Genomic DNA, 24,618 nt, shown 5'->3' on the forward strand with positions numbered 1-24,618 from the left:
TTGCTGTGAACCTAAAACTTCTCTAAAAAAACAATAAAGTCTTGGGAGGCCTAGGCGGCTCAGCAGTTGAATATAGGCCTTTGGCTCAGGGCGTGATCCCAGAGTCACCTCTGGAGGTGGAGTCTCATATGGGGCTCCCCACAGGGACCCTGCTTCTCCCTCTGCCTATGTCTCTGCCTCTGTGTGTGTGTGTGTCTCTCATGAATGGATAAATAAAAAACAAAGTCTTGATTAAAAAAAAGTAAGTACCCTTAAGAATAATCTTCCCAAAGTCAGCAGTTTTGAAAAATGTTTGCAAACAATTTTAGATTTTATTTTTTAAAAATTAAAGTGTAACTTATTCATCCACTCTTTCAGGGCAGAATAGAAAAATTTTACCCACTGGAATCCGGGTTCTTATATCTGTTTGGAGCTATAAAACTGATAGCCCAGCAGGTACTGTAAGGGAATCAGGTTGGGGAGATGGTGCTCTTAAGAGTGAGCTTACGTGAGTTGGCTGGGACCCAGGATCCGGTACTGTAGTTTTTATGTGACGCAGAGTGCAGGTGCAGCACTGAATTAAAAGTCTGACAAGGCACTCCGTCCCTGGGTGGGCTCGAACCACCAACCTTTCGGTTAACAGCCGAACGCGCTAACCGATTGCGCCACAGAGACACAGGCCGCTCCGCACCCCTGGCCTTCTTAGGTAGTGAGTACCTACTAACCTCGGGGACGTGCCCACCACCGGTAGTGTAAGTTCCAAAGCCTCGGTAAGCCGGGGGCTAGGAGTTGGAGCCGACGCAGCGTGTTCGTCACCTGAGAGGTGGCTTCCTTCTTCGTGTCCTGTGCCAAGCAGGGAAGCTCTACGAGGGCAGTGATCGCTCTCGTGTCCCCATGCGGGGAGCAGGTTCCACCTTCACCAAGACGCTACCCTGGGGCTCGTTGAATGAATTCCATTGTCCTCTTTAGCTTTTAGGCGTGACGAACCGAAGAGCCCCGTGAATGGGAATAATGAAAAGCTTTCAAAGCTGAAATTTCTTTTTCAAATTTCTCAAACTTGTCACCGTTCATTGTGCAGCATCACCAGCGCCGGCAGCAGGAAAGGCCGCCGCGCGCCAGCCGCACGTGGGGCTCCGCACGAGCAGCTTCCCCCCAGGCGTGCTCGGTGCAGGGGGGGAGGGGAGCAGAGGTTGGGCGGGGGGGCCCTAAAGGTCCCGAGAGAGGAGCGTGGCGAACCGAGGCCGAGAAACTGGGGAGGCTCGTCCGGGGTCAACCAGACCTCCTAGACGGCCTTGCGCAAGCGGTAAGGGCGGGATCCTGGAGAGGGGACAATGGCTGTTTTAACGTAGCTGAATGAGGAAGAAGGAAGGAAAAAGAGACCCCGAAAGAACAAAACCTGCGTAGACCTGGAGCTCTCTTAAAAACAAAACAAAACGAGGGCAGCGGTTTAGCGCCGCCTGCAGCCCGGGGTGTGGTCCTGGGGACCCAGAATCGAGTCCCACATCGGGCTCCCTGCGTGGAGCCTGCTTCTCCCTCTGCCTCTCTCTCTGTGCCTCCCGTGAGTAAACAAGTTAAAAACAAAACCCAGCAAAATATGGAAGATTTTAGTTACTTTTGTTTGCTTTAAGATATTTATTCATTAGAGACACAGAGGCAGAAGCAGGCTCCATGCAGGGAGCCCCTTGTGGGACTCGATTCCCAGACCGCAGAATCATGCCCTGAGCTAAAGGCAGATGCCCAAACGCTGAGCCACCAGGCGCCCCTGAAGGCTTTTAGATAGAACTTCCAAACACAGCTGCAGGCCGCCCCGGCCCTGGGTCTCTGTGCAGTGTTAGGTACTCTGCGTCGTACTTCTTAGCAAGCTCGGTTCCAATCCCCCTCAAAGCAGTATGTCAGGTTGTGGCGAGGGTTATTTTAACCTGCGTGAGGGGCGCCCCTCGCCAGAGGCTCAAGAGCACAGTTTCCCGGTTTCCTGTGACTCCCGGGGTGCTGCTCCAGACAAGGGGAAACCCCACGGTGCACCCTTGAGTCACAGGCATCTTGAAATGCTGCACTGCCCCAGGCCTGGAAGGAGATGAGGGACGTGCCATCCGGCGCTGATATCTTCCTAAAAATGAATGGTGAGGCTACAGTCATTTTTCTCGTCTAGATATTTCAAACAGCAGGACCTTTTTAGACCAAAAAAGAAATGAGATGAAATGGGAGTTCGCACTCCAACTGAATACTTTAAATAAAATCTGATAAATAAAATAAAATCTTAATTTGATGACATTTCCCTCCACTCCCCCAAAAAAATTTTTTTGAACAGTAAACGGTTGAACATAGAGTACACAAATCTTAAGTCCACAGTCCAGTGAATTTTGCTAAAAGTAACTCGTATCCAGATAAAATTAGGGAAAATTTATATTAGTCCAGAAATTTAGAGCACCTTTCCACTTGTTAAAAAATCTGAAAGATGCAATGGAATTGGGCCACTTGCGTGAAGGGGTTTTAAAATGAGCCATTAAGGAGATGGGCTTTAAACACCTCTCCACTGGGTAGAACCAGGAACCTTTTTTTTTTTTTTATTCATGAGAGACACACACAGAGAGAGACACAGGCAAAGGGAGAAGCAGCCTCCTCACAAGGAACAGGATGTGGGACTGGATCCTGACTAAGCCAGAGGCAGGCGCTCAGCCGCTGAGCCACTCAGGCCTCCGGAACCAGGAAATTTTCGGTTGCGTCAAACCCCAAATATTATGAGAACTGATTCCCAAAACCTGTAAATTGCCATAGGAAGAGACTTTGCTTAGTGATAGTCTTAGCAATCAATTATTAGTCAAAATTAGCTTTCTGCCATCAACACCAATCAAAAGTTCTTATTATAGGACATTTGGGGATTAATGCACCATAACCTGGATCCCAAGGTCTTGAGTTCAAGCCCTGCATTGGACTCTGAACTCTTTGCAGAGTAGAGCCTAAAAAATTCTCACTAAGCAACTAAAATATTTAAGTAAATTTAAGTAACTATTAGCGTTGCTAATCAATTATGTGTATGCCAAAAGACAATTATTTGATCCCAAATAAATACTCTTGCTTAATTATTGCTTCCTGACGATTTTAGGTTGACATGCTTGCTCTCAGAAGCAGGACCTGGGGTGATTTCAGCATGGCAGGGCCAGTGTCTTCCGGAATCCGGTGTAGTAATAATCACAAGAGACTTGTGCTCACTGACTGTATATGGAAAGCCTTCTATTTGCCCTGAGCCCTCTTAGATACGGACTTCCCTCCTTTGGTTGAGGTCGTTGCCTTTCTTCCTTCCTTTCTCTCTTTCTTTTTGAATATTCATGGGATTTATTTCTCATTCATTTTAAACATTTATTTATTTTTAGTTTAAATTTAATCAATTGACATATAATGTATTGTTAGTTTCAGAAGTAGAAGTCAGTGATTTGTCAATCTTATAAAATACCCAGTGCTGGGATGCCTGGGTGGCTCAGTGGTTGAGCGTCTGCCTTTGGCTCTGGTCATGGTCCTGGGGTCCTAGAATCGAGGCCCTCATCTGGCTCCCTGCAGGAATTCTGCTTCTCTCTCTGCCTATGTCTCTCTCTTTCTGTGTCTCTCATAAATAAATAAACAAACAAACAAAACACAATCTTTTAAAAAATATCCAGTGTTCATTACAACACATGCCCTCCTTAATGTCCATCTTCCAGGTCCCCTTTCCCGCCACCACCTCCTCTCAAGCAACCCTGCTTATTTCCTATGGTTTAGAGTCTCTTATGGCTTGTCTCCCTTGCTGGTTTTGTCTTTTTTTATTTTTCCCTCTCTTCCTCTATGACCCTGTTTTGTTTAAATTCCACATGTGAGTGAGATCATATAATTGTTTTTCTCTGATTAACTTATTTTGCTCAGCATAATACCCCCTAGTTCCATCCACGTCATTGCAAATGGCAAGATTTCTTTTTTTGATGGTTGAGTAATATTCCATTGCATGTGTATACCATGTCTTCTTTATCCATTCATCTGTCGATGGACATCTGGACTCTTTTCATAGTTTGGCTACTGTGGAAATTGCTGCTATAAATGTTGGGGTGCAGGTGCTCCTTTGGATCACTACATTTGTATAATTGGGGTAAATCCCTAGTAGTGCTAGGTCATAGGATAGCTCTATTTTCAACTTTTTGAGAAACCTCCATACTGTTCCTCACTATCTACTTGAGAGTGGCTGCACCAGCTTGCATTCCCACCAACAGTGTATGAGGGTTCCCATTTCTCTGCATCCTTACCAACATCTGTCATTTCCTGACTTGTTAATTTTAGCCATTCTGACTGGTGTGAGATGGTATCTCAATGTGGTTTTCATTTGTATTTCCCTGATGACAAATGATGTGGAGCATTTTTTCATCTGTCTTTTTGCCATTTGCATATCTTCTTTAGACAAATGTCTGTCCATGGCTTCTGCCCATTTCTTGATTGGATTATTTGTTGGGTGTTGAGTTTGATAAATTCTTTAGAGATTTTGGATACTAGCCCTTTATCTGAAAAGTCATTTGCAAATATCTTCTTCCATTCTGACAGTTGTCTTGGTTTTGTCGACTGTTTCCGTTGCTGTGCAAAAGCTTTTTATCTTGATGAAGTCTCAATATTCATTTTTGTCCTTGTTTCCCTTTCCTCTGAAGATGTATCTAGAAAGAAGTTGCTGTGGCTGAGGTCACAGAGGTTGCTGCCTGTGTTCTCCTCTAGGATTTTGATGGATTCCTGTCTCACATTTAGGTCTTTTATCCATTTTGAGTCTATTTTTGTGTATGGTGTGAAGAAATGATCCAGTTTCATTCTTCTGTATGTGGCTATCCAATTTTTCCAACACTATTTGTTGAAAAGACTTTTTTTTTCTGTTGGATATTCTTTCCTGCTTTGTCAGAGACTAGTTGACCATAGAGTTGAAGGTCCATTTCTGGGTTCTCTATTCTGTTCCATTGATTTAGATGTCTGTTTTTGTTCTGGTATCATACTGTCTTGATGATTTTGTAATAGCTTTGTAATAGAGCTTGAAGTCCATAATTGTGATGCCACCAGTTTTGGTTTTCTTTTTCAACATTCTGTTGGCTATTTGGGGTCTTTTCTGGTTCTACACAAATTTTAGGATTGTTTGTTTCAGCTCAGTGAAAAAAAGTTGATGGTATTTGGATAGGGATTTCCTTGAATGTATAGATTGCTATAGGTAGCATAGACATTTTAACAACATTTATTCTTTCAATCCATGAGCATGGAATGTTGTTTTTCCATTTCTTTGTGTCTTCCTCAATTTCTTTCATGAGTGTTCTATAGTTTTCTGAGTATAGATCCTTTGCCTCTTTGGTTAGGTTTATTCCTTGATATCTTATGGGTTTTGGTGACCTTGTAAATGGGATCGACTCCTTGATATTTCTTTATTCTGTCTCATTGTTAGTGTATAGAAATGCAACTGATTTCTGTGCATTGATTTTATATCCTGCCACTTTGCTGAGTTCCTGTATGAGCAGCAATTTTGGGGTGGAGTCTTTTGGGTTTTCCATAGAGTATCAAGTCATCTGCAAAGAGTGAGAGTTTGACTACTTCTTTGCCAATCTGGATGCCTTTTATTTCTTTTTGTTGTGTGATTGCTAAGACTAGGACTTCTAGTACTATGTTGAAAACAGTGGTGAGAGTGGACATCCCTGTTGTGTTCCTGACCTTAGAGGGAGAGCTCTCAGTTTTTCCCTACTGAGAATAATATTCACTGTGGGCTTTTCATATATGGCTTTTAAGATTTGAGGTATGTTCCCTCTATCCCTACACTGTGAAAAGTTTTAGTAAAGAAAGGATGCTGAACTTTGTAAAATGCTTTTTCTGCATCTATTGAGAGGATTATACAGTTCTTGTCCTTTCCCTTATTAATGTAGTGTATCACATTGATTTGCAGATGTTGAACCACCCTGGCAACCAAGGAATAAATCCCACTTGGTCGAGGTGAATAATCCTTTTATTTTTTTTATTTTTTTTTTTTAAGTTTTTCTTTTTTTTTTTTAATTTTTATTTATTTAAGATAGTCAGAGAGAGAGAGAGAGAGAGAGAGAGGCGCAGAGACACAGGCAGAGGGAGAAGCAGGCTCCATGCACCCGGAGCCCGACGTGGGATTCGATCCCGGGTCTCCAGGATCGCGCCCTGGGCCAAAGGCAGGCGCTAAACCGCTGCGCCACCCAGGGATCCCGTGAATAATCCTTTTAATGTACTGTTGGATCCTATTGACTAGTATCTTGGTGAGAATTTTGGCATCCATGTTCATCAGAATATTGATCTATCATTCTCCTTTCAGGTTTTTGTCTGGTTTTGGGATCAAGGTAATGCTGCCCTCATAGAAAGGGTTTGGAAGTTTCCTTCCATTTCTATTTTTTGAAACAACTTCAGAAGAATAGATATTGATTTTTCTTTATTTTTTGTATGTTTGTTTATTTGTTTTGATTCTTCTTTAAATGCTTGGTAGAATTTCCCTGGGAAGCCATCTGGCCCTGGACTCTTGTTTGTTGGGAGCTTTTTTATGACTGCTTCCATTTCCTTGATGGTTATGGGTTTGTTCAGGTTTTCTATTTCTTCTTGTCTCAGTTTTGGTTGTTTATATTTCTCTAGGAATGCAACCATTTCTTCCAGATTGTCTAATTTGTTGGTGTATAGTTTGTATAGTTGTTCATAATATGTTCTTAGAATTGTTTGTATTTCTTCAATGTTATTTGTGATCTCTCCTCTTTCATTCATGATTTTATTTATTTGGGTCCTTTCTCTTTTCTTTTTGATAAGTCTGGCTCGAGGTTTATTCATTTTAGATTCTTTCAAAGAACCAGCTCCTACTTTCATTGGTCTGTTCTACTGTTCTTTTGTTTTCTATTTCAATGATTTCTGCTCTAATCTTTATTATTTCTCTTCTCCTGCTGGGTTTAGGCTTTATTTGCTGTTTTTTCTCCAGCTCCTTTAGGTATAAGGTTAGGTTGTGTATTTGAGACCTTTCTTGTTTGAGAAAGGCTTCTTTTGCTATATGCATGCCTCTTAGGACCACCTTTGCTGCATCCCAAAAGTTTTAAACAGTTGCATTTTCATTTTCATTTGTTTCCAAGAATTTTTAAAAATCTTCTTTAATTTTCTGGTTGACCTATTCATTCTTTAGTAGGATGCTCTTTAGCTTCCACGTCTTTCAATTTCTTCCCAAATTTCCTCTTGTGATTGAGTTCAAGTTTCAAAGCATTGTGGTCTGAAAATATGCAGGGAATGATCCCAGTCTTTTGGGACCTGATTTGTGACCCTGTGTATGATCTATTCTGGAGAGTGTTCCATGTGCACTCAAGAAGGATGCGTGTTCTGTTGCTGTGGGATGGAGTGCTCTGAATATATCTATGAAGTTCATCTGGTCTAGTCTGTCATTCAAAGCCCTTGTTTCCTTGTTGATCTTCTGCTTAGATAATCTAACCATTGTGTGAGTAGGGTTTTTTTTTTTTTAATGTGTGAGTAGGGTATTAAAGTCCCCTACTATTTTTGTATTATTATCAATGTGTTTCTTTAATTTTGTTATTAATTGTTTTATATAATTGGCTGCTCCCAAGTTAGGAGCATAAATATTTATAATTGTTAGATCTTCTTATTGAGTAGACTCTTTAATTATGATATAGTGTCCCTCTTCATCCTTATCCCTTACTACAGTCTTTTTTTTTTCTTTTCTATTTTATTTATTTACGCATGAGAGACACAGAGAGAGTCAGAGACACAGGCAAAGGGAGAAGCAGGCTCCATGCAAGGAGCCGACATGGGACTCAATCCCGGGTCTCCAGGATCACACCCTGGGCTGAAGGCGGTGCTAAACCGCTGAGCCACCTGGGCTGCCCCCTTACTACAGTCTTTGATTTAAAATCTAATTAGCCTGATATAAGGATTGTTATCCCCACTTTCTATTGATGTCCATTAGCATGATAAATGGTTTTCTACCCCCTCACTTTCAATATGGTTGTGTTTTCAGGTCTAAAGTGAGTCATTTGCAGATAGCATATGGATGCATCTTGCTTTTTTATCCAATCTGATACCCTATGTCTTTTGATTGGGGCCTTTTTTTAAAGATTTTATTTATTTATTCATGAGAGAGAGAGAGAGAGGGAGAGAACAGAGACACAGGCAGAGGGAGAAGCAGGCTCCATGCAGGGAGTCTGATGCGGGGACTCGATCCAGGGACTCCAGGGTTCTTGCCCTGGGCCGAAAGCAGGCACTAAACTGCTGAGCCACCCAAGGATCTCTTGATTGGGGCCTTTAACCCATTTAAATTCTGAATAACTGCTGAAAGATATGAATTTAGTGCCATTGTATTACGTGTAAAGTCACTGTTTCTTTATATTGTCTCTGATCCTTTCTGGTCCATGTTACTTTTGGGCTCTCTCTTCACGTAAAGGACCCCTTATAATATTTCTTGCTGGGCTGGTGTAGTGATCACAAATTCTTTAGTTTCAGTTTGTCCTGGAAGCTTTTTTATCTCTCCTATTTGAATGACAGACTTTCTGGATAAAATATTCTTGGCTGCATATTTTTCTCATGTAGCACCCTAAATATATCATGCCAGTCCTTTCTGGCCTGCCAGGCCTCTGTGGCTAGGTCTGCTGCCAGTCTATGTTTCTACCCTTGTAGGTTATGAGCCTCTTGTCCTGAGCTGCTTTCAGGATTTTCTGCTTGTCTCTGACAGCAGGATTACATCTCTGAGATTTGCAAGCTTCACTGTTATATGTTGAGGTGTTGACCTTGTTTTACTGATTTTGAGGAGTGTTCTCTGTGCCTCCTGGACTTGAATGCCTGTTTCCTTCCCCAGATTAGGAAAGTTCTCTGCTATAATTTGCTCCAGTATACCTTCTGCCATCCCCTTTTCCTCTTCTGGGATCCCAATTATTCCACTGTTGTTTCACTTTATGGTATCACTTATCTCTTGAATTCTCTGCTGGTGATCCGCTTATTGTTTATCTCTTTTTCTCAGCTTCTTTATTCTGCATCATTTTATCTTCTATATCACTAATTCTCTCTTCTGACCCATTTATCCTCGCAGTGAGAGCCTCCATTTTTGATTGCATGTCATTAATAGCCTTTTTTATTTCAACTTGATTAGATTTTAGTTCTTTTATTTCCTCCAAGAAGGGATTGTCTAGTGTCTTCTATGCTTTTATCAAGCCCAGCTAATATCATTGTTTTTATTTTTTAATATTTGATTGGTTGATTGATTGATTGATGATTGATTTATCTGGTGGGGGAGAGAGTGAGAGTTGAGAAAGAGCCCAAGAGTAGGAGAGAGAAGCAGACTCCTATGGGTGGTGGGGGCGGGGAGGGGCTCGATTCCAGGACGCTGGGATTATGGCCTGAGCCAAAGGAAGACTCTTAACTGATTGAGGCACCCAGATGCACCCAGGCCCAGCTAGTATCTTTATAATTGTTGTTCTGAACTCTAGTTCTGACCCCTTACTTATATCCATTCTGATCAGGTCCCCGAAAGTCAGTATTGACTCTTGTTCTCCTTTTTGAGGTTAGTTTTTCTGTCTTGTCATTCTTGCAGAAAGTGGTTGGTTTTTTATTTGTAGAGTTGCAGCCATTCTTTTCTTAGATCTCCGGTTGAGTTCTCTGGTGTTCAGAATTATGTAATAGCTATCTAGCTCAATTCCTAGGACCAGACAAAATATAAGTTTCCTACTTCTCTGCCATCTTGGATTCCTCTGAGGTCACGGCCTTTCTTAGGGATCAGGTGGGTGACTGCTCAGAGAGGGACGCTCATTATGCCTCTGGAGGAGTTTTTTTTTTTTTTAAAGATTTTATTTATTTATTCATGAGAGACACAGAGAGAGGCAGAAACACAGACAGAGGGAGAAGCAGGCTCCCTGCAGGGATCCCGATGTGGGACTCGATCCCCAGACTCTGGGATCACACCCTGAGCTAAAGGCAGACACTGAACCACTGAGCCACCCAGGTGTCCCTATATTTTACAAATTTTCTATAGTAAAAAAACATACATTGTTTTTTATAAAAGTTTTTTTTTTTTCAGATTTTATTTATTCATGAGAGACACAGAGAAAGAGACAGAAACATGGGCAGAGGGAGAAGCAGGCTCCCTGCAGGGAGCCTGATGCAGGACTTGATCCGAGGACCCCAGGATTACAACAGAAGCCAAAGGCAGTCGCTCAACCACTGAGCCACCCAGATGCCCCAAAAAGATAAGTTTTAAAATGAAAAAAATACAATAAGAGAACTTACCCCATTTTTAAAAACTATTTGTAAGGCTGGGATTCTGGTGATGGCTTCTTTGATATTTATACCATCTGCCATCCGTCCAGAACTTGTTCTATTTTTCAAATCTTTATTCTGCTTACTCAACTTAGAACAACCCTCTTCAACAATATGGGAATCCTGTTGCCCCTGCCTGTTCTGTCATTCCTAGTCTAACAGAACAATGTCAAGATGAATCTATAAAAATGATTGAATTTCATACTGTAAAACTAAAACTTAATATTCTTTCATCTGCTAAAAGGACAAAGTTTTCCTGTACTATTGGTCTGCAACCTGAGAGGAGATTTAAAAAGGAAAGCAAAGATTTTGTGTTTTATCAAAATAATTTTCTGTGCTTTATCAGGGCTTTTATGGGTTTTTCTCAACTATGTAGCGTCTTGGTATTTGTCTTTAAAATATTTTATTGTCACTGTGGTCAAATACATAATTATTAAGTATTGATCATAATCTGAATTCATAGCCAAGTGTCTAAAAACCTTTTGATATTTTTTACAAACTTGCATCCGTCTTGGCCATTATCAAGGTTTCTGGACACTCAAAATTTGACTCAGGAAAAAAAATTAGACTCAGGAGAAGCAAAGACAAATTTTTGGTTGATCAAGCAACAAGGACCACTGCCTTAAAATCTAGCAAAACCAAGACCCTCATAGGCAATATTAATTAACTCCTGAAGGAAAATCTAAAACTCCTTTTCAAGGATGGTCATTCTAGGGCATCACATGAAGAAAAATCATATTGGGCTGACAACAGTTGTAGGTTCAGGCCACAGACTAATTTATGATATGGCCCAAACAAGAAACCTGTCTTTCCACAGTCTGTGAAAAGACACCTGATGGAAATGACTCATCAGCTGACCCACTGTGCAGCTGATAAACATAGAAATCTCATGAAACAATATGGCAGAAGATATATTTATAGGGCTGCACAATTGATAGGTACACTGTCTTTTTTTTAAACCAATAACTTGGTATTTTCTTTGTAACACTTTTCATAATAATTTTATTGGGGGAAGCTCTTTTATCTATTTTTCTATGAAGTAATATGACAGTATGTGTAACACGTGTCCTTCTTGTGGACCTCTTTGCATGAAATGAAGAATTCTGCACCACCCTGAGATCATCTTATATTTGGCATTTTAATTTGGAGAACACTCTTCAGATTCTTTGGGGAATTAATCATGAAGTACTGTTGGATTGAGGTATTTGGGCTCTTATTTGTCCTAGTAAGTATGCTAATGCTTGTTGCTATATTACACACAGTAAGACTCCTTAGTTGGTGGTAAAACTCTGTAATATTGAAAAAGTCACTGCTTTCATAGGTTATTTGCTGTATGGACTGAATCTCTTACTTGTTAATTCCTCTATCTTGCCTGAAACTCATATACTAGCAAAATATCTGTTTTTATCTAAGTTCTTCTAACAATGGCCTGTTATTAGGAATAAATTTTAATTCCTGGGTTAACATATTATTTTTTATTGTGACCCTCATTGCTAATGGTGAAGCCTTATTATACCTTCTTGCTCTACCCTGCAAAAAACTCTCTGGCTCTACAAAATCTGACTATTGATTTGTGCCAGAACAAACCATACTCATGAGATACCTGAATTAATAGCTTGGCCTCTGTCCCTAGAGGGTTGGAAATTTTTTTTTCTGGTAAAAACATATAGTACAACTTTCTTTTCTTTGGCTAATAACTTCTTCCTTATAAAAACCTTTCATTTTGTACAATTCCTTGGAGCATCTTGTTTGCTACATGGGATACTGCCCCATTCATGATGGCTTAATAAAGCCAATTAGATCTTCACATTTTGGGATGCCTGGGTGGCTTAGTAGTTGAGTGTCTGCCTTCAGTTCGGAGTGTGATCCCGGGACCCCGGATCCAGTCCCATATCGGGCTCCCTATGGGGAGCCTACTTTCCCCTCTGCCTATGTCTCTGCCTCTCTCTCTCTGTCTCTCATGAATGAATAAATAAAATCTTTTTTAAAAAATTCAAATTTAGCCAGTTAAATTTTGTTTTTTACCACAATCAGTCCTCACCCCATCCCCATTGAAGCAATCGCCATTCTGATTTATATACTCACAGACTGATTTTGCCTTTTCTGGAAATTCTCATAAACGAATATACTTTCTGTGTATATATTTTTTCACGCAACATAATATTTTTGAAATGCATCCATTTTGTCATGTGTATCACTAGACCGTTTTGGTATTATCGATGAGTGTTATTCCAATGTGTGAATACACTATAGTTGATGGACAATTGGGCTATTTTTGGTTTTGGATATTGTGAATAAGGCTGCTATGAATATTTTTTTTTTTGTAATCACATGAGGGTTTATGCTATGAATATTCTTGTAGGAATCTTTCTGTGCACTTTTATGTTCACTTTGTTTAAGTATAAACCTAGTGGTAGAATTGCTGGGTTATGGGATATTTGTATATTTTTAAAGAGATTTATTTATTTATTTATTTATTTATTTATTAGGGAGAGAATGTGGTGGGGAAGAGTAGAGGGAGAATGGAGGGAGAATCCTAGGCACACTCCATGCCCAGCACAGAACCAATATGGAGCTCGACATGGGGCTTGATCTCACCACCCTGAGATCACCACCTGGAGATCACAACCTGAACTGAAACCAAGTCAGTTGCTTAACTGATTGTGCCACTCAGGCACCTATGGATATTTTTATTTTTGACTTTATTAGGATCTATCAGTTTCCCAGAATGGTTGAACTATTTTACTCTCTCACCACCAACACCAACAACATCTTATCACCACTGAGATAAAGTTGCTAATGCATTTTTGTCAGCATGAGTGTTCTGTCTCTTAAATTTTACCCATTTTGATAGGTATGTAATGATTTATCATGGTATTTTAATTCATTCATTCATTCATTCATTCATTAATCGTGGTTATTTATTTATTTATTTATTTATTTATTTATTTATGCCCCTTGGCCATAAAGAAATCTTTTGTGAAGATATTTAAAGTGTTTTGTTGATGACAATGACTTTTACAATTGGACTGACCTTTTCTTTTTTTTTTTTTTGTTACTCTTTGTATTAGAATAGATTTAGATTTATAGAAGAGTTGAGAAGGTAGTACAGAAGATTCCTATGTACCCTGCATTCTGTTTCCCCTACAATTAGCATCTTACATTAGAAGAGTACATTTGTCATAATTGAATGAATACATTATTATTAACTGAAGTTCATATTTTATTCAGATTTCCTTAGTTTTTACATAATGACCTTTTCCTATTCCAGGATTCCACCTAGAAGATCCCATTATATTCTCCCTACAGTCCTCTTGACTGTCACAGTTTCTCAGATTTCCTGTTATTGATGACTTTGAAAATTCTCAGGAGTACAAGTCGGGTACTTTGTAGAATGTCCCTCAATTGGGATTTGTCAGATGTTTTTCTCATGATCTGACTGGGGTTATGGGTTTGGGGAGGTAAAGTACTATTCTTATCACTTGGTATTATGGGTACTGTTAAAAAGAAAACCACAGGCCCCAAATGGCATCATTTAGGTTAAAGCCCCAGGTAAGTAAACTGAAACTTACTACCTAATATAACTGCAGTTTTAACCCAGCAATGTAGCCTTTAACCAGTCAACATGGAATTTCTTGGTCAATACTAGGAACTTTACTGGTAGACCCCCTTCTCTCACCTTAGGAGGGCAACCTTGCCTAAATAATACATTCTTTGCTGATTCTTTTTTTTTTTTTTTCTTTGCTGATTCTTCTTTTTTTAAAAATATTTTATTTATTTATTCATGAGAGACAGAGAGAGAGAGAGAGGCAGAGACAGGGGCAGAGGGAGAAACAGGCTCCATGCTGGGAGCCCGACATGGAACTCCATCTGGGGTCTCCAGGATCATGCCCTTGGCTAAAGGCGGCGCTAAACCGCGGTGCCACCCGGGCTGCCTTTCTTTTTTTAATGCCTTCTCTTTGCCTTTAAAAACTTCCTTTAGGGGGCGCCTGAGTGAGACAGTTGGTTAAACGTCTGACTCTTGGTTTCTGCTCAAGTCCTGATCCCAGGGTGGTGAACTCAAGGCCATGGCATACGCTCGCATTGGGGCTCTGCGCTAAGTGTGGAATCCGCTTGGGATTCACTCTCCCTCTTGCTCTGCCCCTCCCCACGGCTCCCCTCTCTTTCTCAAATAAATAAGTCTTTAAAACAACAACAACAACAACAACAAAACTTCCCTTTGCTTAGCCCAGCAGAGCCCTCCTCTGCTTGCTGGTTGAGATACTGCCTGATTAAGGAATCTTTTTAAAAAGCCAATTCAAGCCTCTTCCCTGAAGCAGTATGAGGTAACCTCTGAAAATGGTTCGCTATCACTTGATCCAGAAAATCCTGCAAAATCATGCAAATCAAAAGGTTCAAGCCTCCGTGTTCACTTTAAGAACACCTGTGAAACTGCCCAGGCCGTCAAGGGGAGGGGATGCATATCCAAAAAGCCACCGAGTATCTGAAAGATGTCACTTTGCAGGAGTGTGTGCCATTCTGTCACTGGAGTTGGTAGGCCTGTCCAGGCCAGACAGTGGGGCTAGACACAAAGTTAGGTGGCCCAAGAAGGAGCACTGAACTTTTACTGCGCATGCTTAAAAATGCAGAGTAATGCTGAACGTAACAGCTTAGATGTAGATTCTCTAGTCATTAAGTGCATCCAGGTGAACAGAGCCCCCAAGATGCAGCATAGAACTTACAGGGCTCATGGCCAGATTAACCCATACATGAGCTCTCCCTGCCACATTGAGATGATCGTTATTGAAAAAGAGAAGATTGTTCCTAAACCAGAGGAGAAGGTTGCACAGAAGAAAAAGATATCCCAGAAAAAAAACTGAAGAAACTGAAAATTCTGCATAGAAGAAATGCAAAAACATACAAACCAAACCCCAATTCTGTCTTCAAATTTACTTGGTTGAACTTTTTTTTTTAATTAATTTATTTTAGAGAACACACACATGGGAGTCGGGGTTGGAGGAGGGAAAGAAGCAGATTTCCTCCTGAGCCCAGAGCTAGACCCAAGGCTTGATCCCACAAACCTGAGATCATGACCTTCACCGAAACCAAGAATCTGACGGTCAATGGACTGAGCCACCCAGGTATCCCTGAACTTTATTTAACAATATGTACTGTTACCATAACTTACCACTGTTGATGTTAATCTTGATTAGCTAGCTGAGGTAGTGTTTGTTAGGCTTCTCCACTGTAAAAATCACTTTTTACCCCATTTCCTTGGAGTAAAGGGAGTCACTGTGAGTAGCTCACAGTTAAGGAGGGTTGAGTATCTATGTAAATTTGGGATACTTCTCTGAGCTAGCCTTTCTGGGTGGCCAGGTCAGAGCATATGATGAAGGGAGGAAATATTGGAAAATTTTTCTTTTAATCGGTTTTATAGAGGTCTGTGTCTGGCAGAAGAATTTAAAAGCAGAAGTCAATACTTGGCCTTTTCCAGGGACTCCAAAGAAGCCTAGAAGGAGAGAAACTCAGTTATCACCCAGATCTTCTGGATTAAGTCAGACACATCCTTGCCCACCAGTCTAGCCTCCTGAACCATCACTGGATGCTGAACACCTGCTTGGGGAAAAGAACTGGTGTTCATCCCCAGGGTGGGAGGAAAGGGTTTGGGAGATACAAAGCAATGGGTGAGCAAAGAGAATGTGTCAGCAAGCAAAGGAGTCAACTTTCCACAGGTCCATGATAGATATGGACCAGAAACAAGAAACAAGATGAATCTCTGATGTTTCTCTACAGAGATCTGTTACCAACTTGTAAAGAGCTTACTTTAGAATTAGACTTTTTCAAATCCCATATTTAGATTCAAATGTCAAAACTTCATAGCATTGCTTGACATTAAATCTCTTATGCAAGCCTTTGCTCTGGGTGTCTTTTTGTTTTTTGACTATGTTGTTCAAAGAGAGCACTGTGAAAATCTAGTTGACAGTTGCTTTTTCGAAGTCCTTCCCCTTGACTCTTTCTGTTTTGACCTAGTATAGCACATCACTGGAGAGTATTAGTGTTTCAGTGGTGGGGTGCTGGCCTCCCCCTTGGGAGGCCTGGGCTCAAATCCCAGCCAATGTTCAGTAGTTTTGCTTTGAACTATCTATTGTTCAGGCAAGTTAGGTCCCTTAGAGATTCTGACCTTCAGGGAACAGCTGGCACATTAGGGGAGGAAAGTGGGAACTAAACCTCTCTAGTTAGCACCTGGGACTTCGGAGAGGCTGTGTCCTTCAAGTGGTAGGTGTGTCTGATGGGTCTCTGAAGTTTTGAGTATTTGGGTCTAAATTCAGTGTTACTTTTATTTTTTCTCCTGCTGATTCTTGGAATCTAAAGAGTCATCTGGTCCCTGATTCACATGCTGGACTTGGACAGATCGTTGGACCATGTCTCACTATGGAGTGGGGATCAAGAAATGAAATTCTCAAATAGAGAGAAGCTGCAAGGCTTGTCAGAAATCCAGTGGATGGGAAGGAATTAGGGGCCCCAGGAAGGGGGATACGATGGAGAAGAATCCACAGGGAGATGAGGGGAACTCAGTAGAGGTGGACCTGTCTTTGGTGGTCTTGGTAAAATCAAGGATGAGTGCCTGAGTGTAGAGCAGCACTTACAATAAAATAATTTACATCATTATTGTTTTATAGTCCTTCAGAGAAATTTTCTACTCAGAGGATCATTTTTATGCTTATACTTATGGATGGGTAAGCAGCCCTGAGGGGAGGCCATACCACTCATCAGCTCTGGAGTTTTGGAGGAAGAGACTCTGGAAAAAGAAAACCTAGGGTCCATCAGGTTTGTCGACATTTCATCTATTTTCCCCAACAAAGCTTATGTGGGTCCATGATATCAAACTGCACCTGTCCCTTTGGCAATTAAGTGCCACTGATAATTTCATTTTTGAAGGGATAAGAAATGATTGAGACAGTGCCATCGGAGTGAGATGCAAGAGCAGAACTTACAATACTTTCCTCCATCTTGTCTCTTTGCTACCTCTGAACATCAAACTTCCATACACACCAGTTCAAAATAGCCTTCAGTCTCTATGGAGGTTTATAATTTTTTATCATTCCTGTAGGTCATGTTTCTTTCTTGCTTCTATAAGAAAAATCCTTTTGAGGAGCTGGTTAGCAGCCCAAACTAGTTCAACTTCCTGTATCATTTGTCTGGTTTAGGTATTGCCAGAGTAGGCAGTTAGGTCAGCAATGCGGAAGTCATGGGTGGTTACTGGGAAGGTCAGAGGCCTGTCCTGACCGTGCTCCACAAGAAGCTGGATCAAAACAGACAGGCCCAAGCCTGGCAGATGCCATGACAGGAAACCTCTGACTAAAGTAAGAAAAAACATTGGGAAACCTGGCTTCCTACTCCAGGTAGTAAATATTCCACCCCTTAGTTAACAACTGTCAATAAAAGATAGAAACCCATCCCTTAAGGCACACTGATCCCTCTTGCTCTGGTTCTCACTGTCACTCTTCACTCTTTCTCTCCCTCTCTTCAAGACTGGCTGGATTGAGGCCCCAGGGCCTGGGGTCTCCCCAGTTCACTCCGCAATAGTATGTTAAAAAGAAAACCAGGCCCAAATGGTATCACTTAGGTTGAGACCCCAACCCAGTAAGACAAGACTTACTACCTAACCTAATTGCAGTTCAACCTCCCAGAAATGTAACCTTAGACCAGTCAACCTGGAATTTCCTGGTCAATACTAGGAATTTCACTGAGTGACCCCTCTCTCTCTTCCTAAGGGGGCAGCCTTGCCCAAACTATGCATTTCTTGCTCAAAAATTCCTTTCTTTTATTTTTATGCCCTCTCTCTGTCTTTAAAAACATTTGTTCTATTTAAACTCAATGGATTAAATTTGGTATTTTTAACAGATTTGGTGCAGCATAGGGATTCAAAGTGAACTCTTGGTGGCTTTCAGGGACAGTGAAAAACAAGCATGGTGTCCTTTGAGCTCAGGGCCTTGCAGTTTCAGAGGACTATGGGTAAGTCTCTCTTGCTTTGAGCTCCTCTTTTTTTACTTCAGTTCGAGCTACTAAGAATCTAGGTAGCTTCCCAGCCCGAGAGTAACCGGGTAGTCTAGACTGACAGGAGGCTCTGCCAGAGGGGCAGTCCTTAGCCCTTGGTTCAGTCCACTGGGCAGTTCCAGGTTGGAGTCCTTTCCAGTCCACAGTTTCCATTTGCTAGGATTGCAGGTTGGTCCTTTGCTCATTTTCTGTCCACTCTCCATTTTACTGGAGTCTACTGGTTTTGCCCACGCTGGGAATTGCGGGTGGTGTGCAGGGCCTTCCCTTTGCCAGTAACTTCTTTAGGTTACCGCTGGTGTGTTGAGGTGCCCTGGTTTGTCTTGTTTTGGGTGAACAAAGGCTTAGCGGATAGGATTTTGAAATTCTGAAGAGTCAAGCACGCCACCTTCTGGCACACCTGCTTACTTTACATCTGAAAACTGGTACCAGGAGCTGTGTGACTAGCTGTAGAAATGGCAAAATTTTACTAAAAACAACTTGGGATTACAAGGGCCAAGATGTGGAACATTGCAAATAGGTAAGATAGTTTGAGAAGTGTATTTAAAAGTCAGGGTGGTCGATTTTTTTTTTTAAGATTTTATTTATTCATGAAAGACACAGAGAGAGAGAGAGACAGACACAGGAACAGAGGAGGAACAGACACAGGCAGAGGGAGAAGCAGGCTCCATGCAGGGAGCCTGACATGGGACTCAATCCCGGGTCTCCAGGATCACACCCTGGGCTGAAGGCGGCACTAAACCTCTGAGCCACCAGGACTGCCCAAGGGTTGTCAAATTAAACAGAATGGGATACCTGTTTTAATTGGCAAGCAAAAGCCTCCAGAAGCCTTCCAGTTGATTGAAAGATTCATTGCGAAGGGCTCATGGAAAATTAAGGATATAAGAGGTACCTGAGGGTCACCTGGGTGGCTCAGTCGGTTGGGCGTCTGCCTTCTGCTCAGGTCATAATCCCAGGGTCCTAGGATTGAGCCCCACATGGGGCTCCCTGCTCCACAGAGGGAGCCTGCTTCTCCCTCTCCCTCCACCACTCCCCCTGCTTGTGCTCACTTGCTCTCTCCTCCTCTCTCTCTGTCAAATAAATAAATAAAAATATTTTAGATAGATAGATAAATGATAGATAGATAGATAGATAGACAGATAGATAGACAGATAGGTAGATAGATAGATACCTAAAACAAAAAACTGTAACACTGCTGTAACTACTATACTTTAACTACTATACTATTATTGCTCCCCTCTATACTCCTTTGGGTACTCATTTTACTAATCCTCTGTCTGAATTGTTTTTCCACTCTGAAAACACTACACAACTGTAAATAAAAGTCCTCTAATTCGATGGCCTTATAGACACTTCCATACCTACCTTCAAAGGGGGGCACCATATGGGCCCCTCCTAGAGTTGATGAAAATGAGTGATTTTCTGGTAAACTGCTGTATTATTCCTTTAAACAGTCCTGGGGAAACTGGTAGATACTAGAGCCTGCAGAGGGGATCCTGGAAAAACTGGCAGAAGCCAGTGAAGGGTGAAAATTGTTACCATAATCAGTTCTGAATCTCTATCTGTAGTGCCCAACTGAGAGAGGAAAAATAAAATTTCACATTGTATCTTTCTTTTCAAATCCAAACCCCTTATAGTGATCCTTTCTCTCCTTGGAATAGCTATTGTCTTCTTGTTCATCTCGTTTTGCTTACTGGGCTAGGCTTTTTGTCTGCCTGGGGCATACAAGTTATTGGTTCTTTGTCTGGCTGCCTTTGAGAGTGACTTTGGATTTTGGAAAGGTAATATCCTTTGCACCCTCTTTAGGGACCCAGCTTACACCCAAGGAGGGTTATTCAATACTGCCAGAAATATTTAAAATTAAAACCCTGTACCCAGAGGGAAAGAAACAAAGCAGATAATGTAGTTGGATAGGTGGCTCAGCCAAAGGTGTCATTTAACTTAAAACCCAATCTTTGAGAAACTGATAGCAACTGTCCTTACCTTACGTATCTTTTTGCAAAACAAAAGTTAGTTTTAGAAGCAATTCAGAATTCACGTATTCCTTCCCAATCCCCACACTTCCCCTCTTTATCTCAAAAAGACTTGTAAAATATTTGCCTTAAAAAAACAAAGTCCTTCTGGGAGAAATTTAGATTCTTTCTCTGTCCCTTGAAGTTACACATCTTATGTCTTTGAAATGTAAACACAGCCCACAATCATCTGAGACTAAAGGAGAGAAAAAAAGGGAGAGGCCACATAAAATACAAACTGCCAAAAGGGACTTGATGTCCAAACGTCTAGCACAGTCTCCGTAAAATTAATTTCAGGGACAAATACAAATCATAAAATCTCTAGAAATATTAGTAACTATAGAGTCTTCGCACCCATCTGTGTGTGTCTGTATATATATTGTAAATGTCAAATATTTTTCTACTTTCGGATGGTATTGTTGAAATTAATTTAGTTTTTTAAAAGATTTTATTTATTTGACAGAGAGAGTGTACGCACACAAGCAAGGGGAGCAGCAGAGGGAGTACTTCCCACTGAGCAGCCAGCCGACATGTGGCTCTGTCATAAAACCCTGAGATCATGACCTGAGCCCAAGGCAGATGCTTAACCGACTAAGCTATCCAAGGGCCACAGTATTGTTAAAATTAATTTATAAAAGAGCTCTATTTACTTGGTTTGAAAACCTAGAAATTGGGGTGCCTGGTTGGTGCTCTTGATTTCAGCTCAGATCTGTCGCCCCCCCCCCTCCCCCACTCAGGTCTAAATCTCAGGGTCATGAGATCAGCCCCACATCAGGCTCCATGCTGTGAGTGGAGCCTGCTTAGGATTCTCTCTCTCCCTCTCTCTCTGCCTTCAATCCTTTCCTCTCTAAAAAAGAAAGGAAAAGAAAAAAAAAAAACTAACCCAAGAGTTTTTCAAGTTTATATGATCTGGAAAAATACTAAATTATAAAAGCTAGTTTAAGGTTGATGGTTTAGTTAAAAGAGACATCTTTAGAGTTACCAGTATTAAATATAAAACTTTTATTCTACTGGAGTTTACTAGCCAAATAAATTCATGTTGTGTCAGCTTAAATAGTTTTCCCAAATCTTTTTGGTAACCTTACAGTTTTGCTAAGTTAGGTTAAACAGGAAGTTAAATTCAATAAATATCTAGATCATTTCCAAATATGACAAAATACTAAAATGTTAATTCCTAAGTAGTAGGTTTATCTACTTTTGGCTTCTTATTACAGAGAAACTTATTACAGAGAAACTAAACTAAACTAATACTTAAATGTGTTAGCGCCATATTAGAAAATCTAAAAAGGCAAGTGCTGCTAGAAATTATAAAATATATGTTTGGAAATCTAAAGAATGCTTGTGACACAGGGAGGCTGGGTCCGAGGATTCAGGGAAGGTCCCACAGGACCAACCAACAGCTACCTTGGCTTCATGCAGGACAGAAACCAAACATAAGCCAAGAGAAAGTGGAAACAGTTTATTGACTAGAGTGAGTGACAGGTGGGAGAATAGCAGACCAAGTGGCTGGGAGGTTGGGAAAGGACAGGAGAATCAGTCTCTTTGGTGCTTCCCAAATCCCCATTCAAAGGATTCTGTTAATAACAGTCTGTATAGCCTGATGACTTAGATATTCTGGAAGTGTCATCAGAGGAAGACAGTCCTTGAGTCTCATTCAGAGCAATCTTACTAAGTGCTCCTGACTACAAACACTGCTGTAAAACTAGAAAGCTTTGAGCCTTGGGTACACGTCACACAGAAAAAAGGGTCCACCTGATACCTGTGCCTGCGAGATGCAGGAGATCTCGGAATCAAACTGATGAAGAAAAACAGCTGACGTCAAGGTAGACTGCTTCCACCCAAGACTTCATACTTTAACTAAACATGGTTTCTCTCTCTTTTCATTACCTTTCCTCTGGCATTGGCCTGGAAAGATAACACCTTCATCTTTATCCCCCAGGTCATTGCCAAGCGGGGGTGTAACCTCTGAAATTTAGAACAACCTTTTATTTCAGGCTAGGAAGAAAAAAATATAATTCCGCCCCCAGCTTTCCACCAGCAAGATAAGGCATCTCATTGGTGGAATCCCAATTTACATTGTGAGTTAGAGAGGACCTTTCATGATTCAGGATTTGCTCCTACTGGCAGATCCCTACTTCCCTGATAAGGGATAAAAGTAAATGAGGCTATGATTGGGAACTTCTTAAAGTGATTATAAAATCTGCTGCTAAAGCAGTAGCTGCCCAAAAAGATCTTTAGACTCTCCAACCAAAGTTGTTCTTTTTTTTTTTTTTTTTTTTAAGATTTTTATCCATTTATTTGACAGAGAGAGTGTGAGAGAGCCAAAGCAGAGGGAGTGGAAGAAGCAGGCTTCCCGCTGAGTAGGGAGCCCTCTGAAGGGCTTGATCTCAGGACTCTGGGCTCATGACCTGAGCCAAAGCCAGAGGCTTAACCACCTGAGCCACCCAGGCACCCCCAAAGTTGTTCTTGATAATAAAATAGCTCTGGATTTTTTAGCTGATGAAAGAGATGTCTGTGCTGTGGCCAGCATCAGCTGCTGTACCTGGATTAATGCTTCTGGGAAAGTTAAAATGCCAGATACTTTTTCAACACCCTTCCTCTTCCCCTTTTCTAAAAAAGAGGCTCTGTGAGCACACAGCAAGATGGGGGCTGCTTGTAAGCGGTGACAAGAAGCCTAGGTATCAGGATCCCTGGGTGGCTCAGCAATTTAGCGCTGCCTTCACCCCTTGAGTGTGATCCTGGAGTCCTGGGATCTAGTCCCACATCAGGCTCCCTGCATGGAGCCTGCTTCTCCCTCTGTCTGTATCTCTGCCTCTCTCTCTCTCTCTCTCTCTCTCTCTCTCATAAATAAATAAATAAACCTTTAAAAAAAAAAAAAAAAAGAAGCAGCAGCAGCAGCCTAGGTATGAAGCTGCAGGGGAGTTAAACTCTTCCTCTACCCTCTTAGGGTCTCCGGCTGGGCCTGACAATTAGACTAACAGGAGAAAAGCTTAGAAGTATTTTACATGTACATGGAAGCTTTCAAGGAAAAATAAAGACCCAATAAGTGTTAGGCCTAAGTGCTTATGCACTAGTTTGAGCCAAGAGTAGAAATCGTGAAAAAGTAACCAAAATATATGAGGCAAAAGACAGGGTCTGACTTCCAAATTTTAATTGAGATCCTGTATCACAAAAATAATTGAGAGGATATGAAAGGAACCCGTTTCCTTTGTAATCCTAAGTGTTCTACTCCACACTTTGTAAGGCATCATTTGAAAAAAGGCACAGGGGCGTCAGCAGCCTGCCAGACACGCAGGTTCCCCGCAGGCTGCAGGTGCAGACCCCGAGCCCTCCGCCGCAGCGGGTGGGGGTGGGAGGGCAGGAGGGCAGGAGCGAGAGGCGGGCGTCACTCCCACCGCCACCCGCCCTCCCGCCCGCCGCTGGGTCCGCCGGACGCCGCTGGAGGAGGGAGGAGTGGGCGGGGCGGATGGGGCGGGCGGGGCAGGGGTCGGGGTGGGGTCACTCCCGTGACGTCACAGACGGGGCGGGTCCTGTGTAAATACGGCCTAGCGCGGCTAGCGCCCCGGCCCCTGCCGCCTAAGGACAGTGTGGTGTCGGGTGCTGCGGGAAGGAGTCTGGGAGTGTGGGCCGAAGCTGCGTGTGTCGCGGGTGAGAGGGAGCCAAGGGAGGCTGAGAGGCGCGGGGAGCAAAGTGAGCGTGTGCACAGTGTAGGTCGTGTGAGGGTGTGTTGGCCGGGGGGCAACGCGAGTTTTACTTACTTGGTTGGGGAGATACAGTCAGGGAGGTGGTTTTCCCAGAGCGAGTTCTATCTGTTACCCTCAGGATGTGCTGACCCCTGCGATTTCCTCAAATGTGGGGAAACTCGGCTGTATAATTTGTGGGGGGCTGGTAGTGTGTTGGCCCTTTCCCTTGGTTTCTACAGTACAAAGAAATAGAGCAGGAAGATACCTTTTATTTTCTGTTTTCAAGTAGACGCAGCTATTTTTTTATGAACCTAATTTTTTTAATATGCATATTTTTTATTGGAGTTCCGTTTGCCAACATGTAGCGTAATACCCAGTGCTCATCCCGTCAAGTGCCCCCCTCAGTGCCCGTCACCCAGTCACCCCCACCCCCGCTCACCTCCCCTTCCACCACCCCTAGTTCGTTTCCCAGAGTTAGGAGTCTCTCATGTTCTGTCTCCCTCCCTGATATTTCCCACTCATTTTCTCTCCTTTCCCCTTTAATCCCTTTCACTATTTTTTATGTGAAATAGTTTCACTAGTTTTATATTCCCCTTATGAGTAAAACCATATAATGATTG

The 24,618-nt window shown here is 41.9% G+C and overlaps 2 non-coding genes across 2 annotated transcripts; one reads left to right on the plus strand and one right to left on the minus strand.

The window, feature by feature from the left end:
- Positions 1 to 580: 580 nt before the first annotated feature.
- On the minus strand, positions 581 to 654 carry TRNAN-GUU. Its single transcript has one exon. It is a non-coding gene; the product is annotated as a tRNA-Asn (tRNA).
- A 23,411-nt stretch (positions 655 to 24,065) lies between these two features.
- On the plus strand, positions 24,066 to 24,227 carry LOC121492283. The gene has a single exon (XR_005988179.1). It is a non-coding gene; the product is annotated as a U1 spliceosomal RNA (small nuclear RNA).
- Positions 24,228 to 24,618: the final 391 nt, after the last annotated feature.

Source organism: Vulpes lagopus, chromosome 5, assembly GCF_018345385.1.
Source record: "Vulpes lagopus strain Blue_001 chromosome 5, ASM1834538v1, whole genome shotgun sequence".
NCBI lineage: Eukaryota > Metazoa > Chordata > Mammalia > Carnivora > Canidae > Vulpes > Vulpes lagopus.